This window comes from Rhodnius prolixus, unplaced genomic scaffold, assembly GCF_049639745.1.
Source record: "Rhodnius prolixus isolate KJV_2025 unplaced genomic scaffold, Rpr scaffold_8, whole genome shotgun sequence".
Taxonomy (NCBI): domain Eukaryota; kingdom Metazoa; phylum Arthropoda; class Insecta; order Hemiptera; family Reduviidae; genus Rhodnius; species Rhodnius prolixus.
This window is the reverse complement of record NW_027411593.1, coordinates 8979620-8987991: the sequence shown is the minus strand read 5'-3', so window position 1 is coordinate 8987991 and position 8372 is coordinate 8979620. Positions and strand designations below refer to the sequence as shown.

General features: G+C 30.5%; 1 long non-coding RNA gene across 1 annotated transcript; it reads right to left on the bottom strand.

The window, feature by feature from the left end:
- Window positions 1-493: 493 nt before the first annotated feature.
- LOC141451565 (uncharacterized) lies at window positions 494-2526 on the bottom strand. Its single transcript, XR_012456890.1, has 4 exons — window positions 2272-2526; window positions 1998-2107; window positions 1772-1916; window positions 494-883 (listed from the first exon to the last, which is right to left on the bottom strand). It is a non-coding gene; the product is annotated as an uncharacterized lncRNA (long non-coding RNA).
- Window positions 2527-8372: the final 5846 nt, after the last annotated feature.

Genomic DNA, 8372 nt, shown 5'->3' with positions numbered 1-8372 from the left:
TAAAAGTCAAGGTGAATGGAGTGAAAGATTGGTTGGGACGAAGTGAAATGCTTGATTGAAAATTCAAGATCCAACAAAACGTCCAGCTACTTGAAGCTCAATATACTCAAAAAAATAAGTATTACTGGAAAGACTGAAGACCAAGTATGTATAATAATAAGGTTGAAAATATAAATAGAGGATGCTTCAAATCAATAAAGAAAGTAGGACCAAAAATTGCAAGTTGCAAGTAACATTTTTCTCGTTGTTTTTCTAAGAACATTTCCAACGTGTACGTTAAGAATAAATTTAAGAATTTTGTAATATATTGGCCGTAAAAATATTTTTATTATTTCGGTATTAATTTGGTTCTAAATCATCATGATTCTGATTTCATAATTGAATAATTGAATTCCTACAATGATGAAATTGTACATGTAGAAACTTCTACACCGAAAATATAATAATTTTATGATAAATGTGAGTATAAACTGAAAACAAAAATCTAATATTAAAGGAATTTCTTACTACGACACAACTTACGCTTTAATCTTTTTAAAATGCAATAAATTTAACTTTATACAATTTGAACATCACTTTTAGTAGTCTTGATGGATTAAACTTCAAAAAATGAAATGAAAAACATTAATTTAAAAAACTGAAATTGTATCTTACCATACATGCAGAACTGTTAGTTAACGATTAACATTATGGCAGATTTATAGATGAATTTTCTTATTGCATTAACATGTAGTGAAGATTGAACTTGGTACACTATTTTTAACAAACTTTTTTAACAATAACTTTATTAATCACAATTACAATTTTAAAAATCATTCTAATTAAAATCGAAGAAGCAACGGCTACACAAAGATGGCGTCTATAAAAAAGGAGAAGCTGTGGCCTAGAACAAAGAGCAAGATATAATTAACAATTGAATACAAATTTTCAAAAAAAAACAAATAAATATACAAATTATTTTGGAAACAACAAAAGAAAATTTGTCAACTACTTTATATTTAATATATTATATAGTTGAAATAATATTTAATTCGATGATAATTAAAAAATAAATATATTAAGTTAATTATTAGAAAATATTATTAAAAGTAAATATTTAATAATTAATTCTATTACTATTTAAGCTATAAAGAGATTTTTATGAAAATATTATTTTAGGAAAGAATTTCACTAAATTTGACTTTGACGTCATCAAGTTCAGTCTGTCTCGCGATGGCTCTATATTCAACTAACACGATTTTGTAAGTAGAATTTATTTAATTAATATCAATGTTAATTTAAAATAAGAAATACAATATAATATAAAATTATAAAATAATGTTGATAAGCATTAAAACTTTGTAAGATTTCTTTTCTCTTTTGATGAATTACTTTAAAACGAGATTAATCAAATTAAGAGGAAAAGAGATTTTCCAACCAATATGGCTTACTTAAATATACCAATAATTATAGAATTATTAATGTTTAAAAAGTAATAATTCTTGAATGAACATGATCAATAATTTAATCACTCTTAAAAAGAATACTTTTCATTTATTTAAATGAATTTATACGAATTTCTCGTTTTTTATTGTCTTATATTAGAGTCAGCCATTTTCTCGTACTTAGGCCTACAGAGAATTATAGTGCTTTAGAACTTATAATAATGTTCTATCAATTCAATGCATTTCTGTCACCATAATTGGTGATTTTCTTTTAGTAAGAAATTAGAGAAAGATACTGGGAAATTATAAATTCGGTTTGATGTAACTAATTACTTAAACAAAGGTACCTGATAATAGCCAACATAGTAACTTAACTTCTTGTTAGAAATATTATTGAATCTTGTGATTGAAAGAAACTTAATTTCCATCCAGAATCTAATTTTCATTAAAAACCAATCCAACTATCTTGTACATATAACTAATAAGCTTCACCTGAAAGGTACAAAACACTGTTAATAAAAAACTTCAAATTTCTCATGGATTCTGAAATGATTCTAATGTTTAAATACTTACTTTCTGATTGCAGGTTGCATAATGCTTAGTGTATGGTGTGTTTAGTGCTGTGTAGTGTAGTGCCAGAATGTTCACCAAGGAATTGCAGGAAGCTGAGTTATTTGATCATCCTAAATCATCAAGCATAAGGTAAAAGCATAACCCTTACTACTTTCTCAAGTTAATATAATAAAGAACTATTATCAGCAATTCAACAATTCTCATTACTAAAAAGTGTTGAAAACTTATAAGCTTACATGCGACATGCTTAAAGTATATTAATGTTAAGAAATACCTTTACATTTTGTAGATGCTACATCTAACCTACAATGTTTTTTAATAATGCGCAATACTCAGGCGTTTTCTTTGTAGCAACTAAATAACACATAACTTCTTCGTTTTGAATTTCTAATAATGCTCACTAGTAGAACTTACAAAGTTTCTGAAAGTTACATATTATTGTGTACAAAGCTATCATTCTTCAACACAAACAATAACCATAACCTCATACAGTAAATACGTTTTATCCCCACCAATATTTCAAATAGCTAGTAATTTGTCAACCATATTAGCACGTGATATTTAACCATCAGCTCTATCTTGGGGCTACAATTATAACTGTTTCACTATTGTGAAAATCCTAGAACATTTATCTCTTATCTAAAATTTGCTCTGTACTGAAATTACTAATCTTATTCATATTTTTTTGAGAAATTAAATTTCAAAGGTTTTGCCATAGAAGATTTAATCTTTTAATTCAATCTCGTTCTAAAACTTCATTGTTTACTCTGTGCATGTTTGAATCTCCTTGAGCCCTTGTTGCGACTTGTGAGAGTATCGTCTATAGTTCAAAAAAAATATTCTTAATTTCCCCAAAACATTTCGAACAATGAGCTTAAAGAAAGAAAAAAAAAACTTAGTAGGCTAAGCAATTAGGGGAAACTAGAACTTCGAGAACCTCTGCATGAGAGTTCAATGCAATTATTCCCCGTTATCTCAGCCTCAGAGATATGAGATCTCGCTTTGCATCAAATAAGGTGTAATTTTGAATCTTAACTTTCTTTTCTCGCGATACTCTAGTGCATTGAGGTGCTTATTCACTTAGTTTTCTCCTGGTTTATAGCAGTCCTCTCGACGTTTGTTCAGATTCTTTAAGAGCCCTCCTAATGATGTTTATGTCCTTATATAATGAATACAACGTCTGCATATGATAACTGAAGGATCATCCAGTCAAAGAAATATGGTGCCCTACTGATTGTTCTTAGATCTTAACAGCCGTCTCTAGGTCCCACTAAAAATAAATAATTGGAATAACCGATCTCCTTTCTTTAAACATTTTTGATAGAAAAGTTTTCAGAGTCTTTTACTTGACCACTTGTGTCTTTCTGTTTAAATATACAAATCGAACCAATTACCGTCAGCTAATGAGGTTTCATTCGACGTTAAATTTTATGATTTTACAATATTTGGTTCTGCTATGAACAGAAAGGGTTCCTGAATTCTAATTTTTTAAATTACTTGTTCTTCTTTTTATTGCCACAAATATGAATTTTTGAATGCTAAACATGAATTTAGATGGTCTTCTTTAAAGTCGTGCCAAAACTCGTTAAATATAAGTGTTGATTTTATTTTGCCGTTTTGATGTAAAATCAATGAAATGATTTTCATATTCTAAGATATTTGCTCTGATGTTCTAAAGCATTTTTTTTCGAGTATTGAAATTGTGTTTTAGGCTACATTTAGGTCCCATATCATATAATAGCTACTTATAAGTTATAAAAGTCAAGTTAGAGATCATAAAAATAGTTTTAAATTACTGTAAGTTCTAAGACTCAAATTTCAGCGCAATATTTTATGAATATTCGAGGTCCAAGAGTGGTTAAATTTATATTGGTTGGAAAAATTATTGTTAATGTATATGCTTCCAATCCCATCCTCAACATCTAATTTATAATTAATTGTTAACCTGCCTTCAAGATATTACTTTTTTGCTGCTATTTTTACAATTTTACGAATTTCACCCACAAAACGTTTGATCAGAAGGAAGTAAAACTAAGATTTGTGCAAGCCTCTGGTACTGCTGCATAAATTGTGAATGTTTCTTTAATATACTCAATTACAATGTTGGTGATGTATCTAATCTTTCGCTCTGTACGTTGAACTATTTATTTATTTAGTTGTAAGATCATTTCGGATGAGGGCAGCACTCACCAAGAGAGGCAGATGCTTTCTTAAAAGTCATTTGTTAATATCTTTAATAGTTTTTTACTGGACTTTCTTTTTATTAGAACAGCTTCGGTAGATCATAATAGATTTTCTGAAAAGTGTAATATTTAAACTCCTCCTCTGACTTCATGCTTCTTTGAACATTTTTTACTCTAACCTGTTCGATTTGAGGTCGCCTTCTTCTTCAGTGTTACTTGAGTGTCAGAAAATATTTCTTCTTCTGCTTATAATGTTATTACTTCCTTAGAGAAAGAACTGTTTATCGTTTAACACATCTATAAATTTCAACCTGTAAAAACAGGTGATGATTAACCTAATCAGATTTTGTAAATAAAGCCAGTCTTAAATAATTATAGTTACTTTTATACATTTTGAGATGAGATTGGTTCTGTGCTATGCCATCACTTTGTTTTTTATAGTCATATCATGGTATTTACGAATCGTTTTGTGAATATCGTTGACTTTTTTTCAGTCCTATCATGGTATTTATGTATTATAATAAATTTCGGATTTGAATCCATTACCATAATAATGATATCAGGTTATTATTCAGCTCAGCGGACCAAACCACTGAATTTCTTTTGGTGAATGTTAAGTTTTCATGGTTAATATTGGTATGTGATGAACATGATGATTTGTAAAAAATCAAGTTATGATTATTTTAAAAATATTAACCAAAGTAATGTTACTAAAAATAATTATTTATTTTAATTTTTCTACTTGCTTCAACATTTCGCTTAATTGTATTCCTTGTAGTGTACTAAGGATTTGGCCAAGCTTTAGGAACCAAAAATATTAAAGTGGCGAATTTTTGAGCTTTTCACGGTTTTTCTTGAAAAATGATTCCATTGGTTTTTCATTAAGTTTCCTTTACATTTTTAAACTACTATCTGCAGGGAATATACCCTTCTACTGAATTCTTGTCTCTTTAATTTGTGAGAGTGGTCTTTATTTCTTTTTTGTGTAAACTCTCTAGAGAGGAAATTCGAGTTGGTATCAGGGAGAGGTCGATTCTCCTTTCTTCGAGAACCTCTGTGAGTTATTTGATCATCTTCGGGTTACTGTAGAGCAAGTGAATGGTCTCACATGACCTCAGTTGGGGTTATATAGATACGGTGACCATTCGTACTGTTTTTGGCAGGACAGTACTGTTTTTTAAGACGCTGTCCTTCTTTTTTTTTTTTTAGCATAAATGTCCTGTTTTTTATTCATTTGTACTGTTTTGTACTGTTTTTCAATGAAATTTTAATTATACTCAATGAAATTAATGAAAATATGAATATTTTTTCGAAGATTTATGTATGATTTTGTTAAGATCTGATCTTCATATTGTGAAAATTAGATATATTTGTATATTATTGTCGTTAGTATAGTTTTAAAGGATGTGACATTAAAACAAAATTTTGTTGTAATTTTAAAAGACTGAATATTTTTTCTATTTACAAGAGTTACTATTTACATTTTGTTACTAATTAATAAGTGTATAGTGCAAGTAGTCGCTCAGTTTCGGTTGAACATGGGCCATATTATATGGCCATTGTTTTGTAATAACCGATCTCGTGTTAATAAACGTATTAATATTTTTTATAGGTTTTTTTTCCTCCTTGTCCTGTTTTTTGATACAAAAATAATGGTCACCGTATATATAGATCGATTTGGATCCAGTAAAACTTGTTTACAAAAAAAAAAAGTGGTTAATTACAAATCTCGCTGACCCCTTCCGAGTCTTTATACGAATAATCTCTTTTTGATACCTAGACTGTCAGGAGTTCTACCCAACAACCAAGCTTTAGCTCCTGGAAATTAGTCCTGTGAACCCCCTACTAATCGAGAAATTCCTAAACTTAGCAAGCTGTTCGATATTATTCAGGAGAAATCCCCGTTACTAATAATTTTTTTTTTTTTTGGAGTTCTAATACAGGAGATGATGAGGCACTTAATCATTTTCGAAACTTACCCATCAGATTTGATCAAAATTAAAGAAAAATTGATACATTTAAAGAATCTTTTCTTTTTATGATTAAAGCTACTGTAGACTTTCAATGTTAGTTAATATTTTTTCCATCCGAATGGTTAGAGAAGGAAAGTTTGAACAAATAAGTAAAAGGGAGAAAGAGAGAGAGAGGATTATATCCTCCGCCTCCTGATGAAAGAAGACGATCTGAGCACAGGGCAACTGAAGAAGGAATATAAGACCCTCCTTTCACCAAGCTGTACTAGATATATCTTGAAAGTTCCCGCTGTGATTACTCCCAGTTAATCCGTACAAAGTTTTTAGTCCTAAGTTTTCTGTAGAAATGTTTTTCTCTGCTTTTCACATCCTTAAAGAATAACGTTTCTTTTTCATCGTTTTTTTTTTTTTATCAAAATTATTATCAGCATTTTATATATATTAGTTTTTTTTTTTTTTTTTTTTTTATTTATTTATTTATTTACAGAATATGTACAAAATATTTACAGGAGTACCAATGATGAGTATTCTAACTCCTGCACAGTTATCTCATATATGCACAAGATAGTAATAGAGTCAAAATTTGATTAGAGGGAAAATAAATAAAAACCTCCAAAAGGGAAAAATAAAATGTTGAAATCTAATTATGGTTTTAAATTATATGCTAAGTATGTGCTTGACTCTGTTATGTTTGTACTGGATGTTGATGTCATATGTTCCTGTCTGGCTGTAAATAGGTATGTCAGTGTCATGGAGTTTGATGAAAAATCTGTGTGTGCTATTTCTTACTATGTCCTTGATGTAAGTGGAGTCAGTATTCTTGTGGAGCGTCTCGATGTATGTGTATCTGGGTGAGTCAGTGGCCAGTCTTAAGAATTTGTTTTGAACTATTTGGAGCTTTTTGTAGTTGGTGTTACAGGTCAAGTTCCATGCAGGGCAGGCATATAATAACATTGGTCTAACAATTGCACGGTATATTAGCAGCTTGTTTGGGGTATCAATGTTTGAGTCCCTTGATAGCAGAGGAAATAATTTCCTGATAGCCGCTTTCCCTTTATTTACACGATCTTTAATGTGAGCTGTGAAAGTCAGCCTCCTATCCATTGTTAGACCTAGATATTTAATCTCTGACTTCCAGGGAATTGTTAGATTTTTAATTGTGACAGATTTAATAAGTACCGGTCTCCGCTTTGTAAACAGTATGGCCACAGTCTTGCCATCGTTGATTCTTATTTTCCATTTGTTACAAAACCTATTGATCTTATTAAGTGCTCTTGACAGCCTGTTTGCGATGGTGTCCGTCCTCCATGAGGAGGTGTAGACAGCCATATCATCGGCGTATAAAGCAAGCTTTACATCTTTAGGGTTGGGTAACATGTTTAAGAAGATGATATAGAGAATGGGGCCAAGAATTGATCCTTGAGGTACACCGGCATATACTTGTTTTAGGGAAGAATTTTTCTGATTGATATTTACAAAAAATTGTCTATTGCTTAGATAGGAAGCTATTAGTTTTATTAAGTATGGGGGAAAATTGTAGGTAATAAGGCAGTAGAGTAGCCCTTCGTGCCAGACCGTATCGAACGCCTTCTCAACATCAAGTGACACAAGACCAGTGTGCTTTTTTATATTAAAATTGGTCGTAATATCATCAACTAAACGAGTTAGCTGAGTAATAGTGGACATACCGGGCCTAAATCCGCATTGTTCTTCTTTTAAATGCGGCATATTACTGTAGTGGTTATAGATCCGAGTGTGTATTACTTTTTCTAGAATTTTGCTCAACGAACTCAGCAGACTTATCGGCCTATAACTGGCGGGGTCACTAAATGGTTTACCGGGCTTGCGAATTACTATAACTTTAGAAATTTTCCAACTCTCTGGAAAGTGTCCTAAACATATGATTTTGTTAAAAAGTAGAGTTACAAAGACAATGGCCCTACGAGGTAAGTTTTTGAGTAGGATGTTTTGTATTTTATCGTATCCTGGTGATTTATTATTTTTTCTAGATTTAATTATAGAGGAAACCTCTTTAGGGGAAGTAAGCGAGCATATTTCGGGATTGATATCATGACTATTGATAAAGTTGCGCACAAAACGACTAACTTTGTTAACGTGACTAGCTGTGCTTAGATCATCGTTTTGTTTATGCACCTTCTCAAAATGTTCAGCCAAAACATTAGCCTTTTGTTTGTCGGAATAGAACTGTGTTCCGTTAA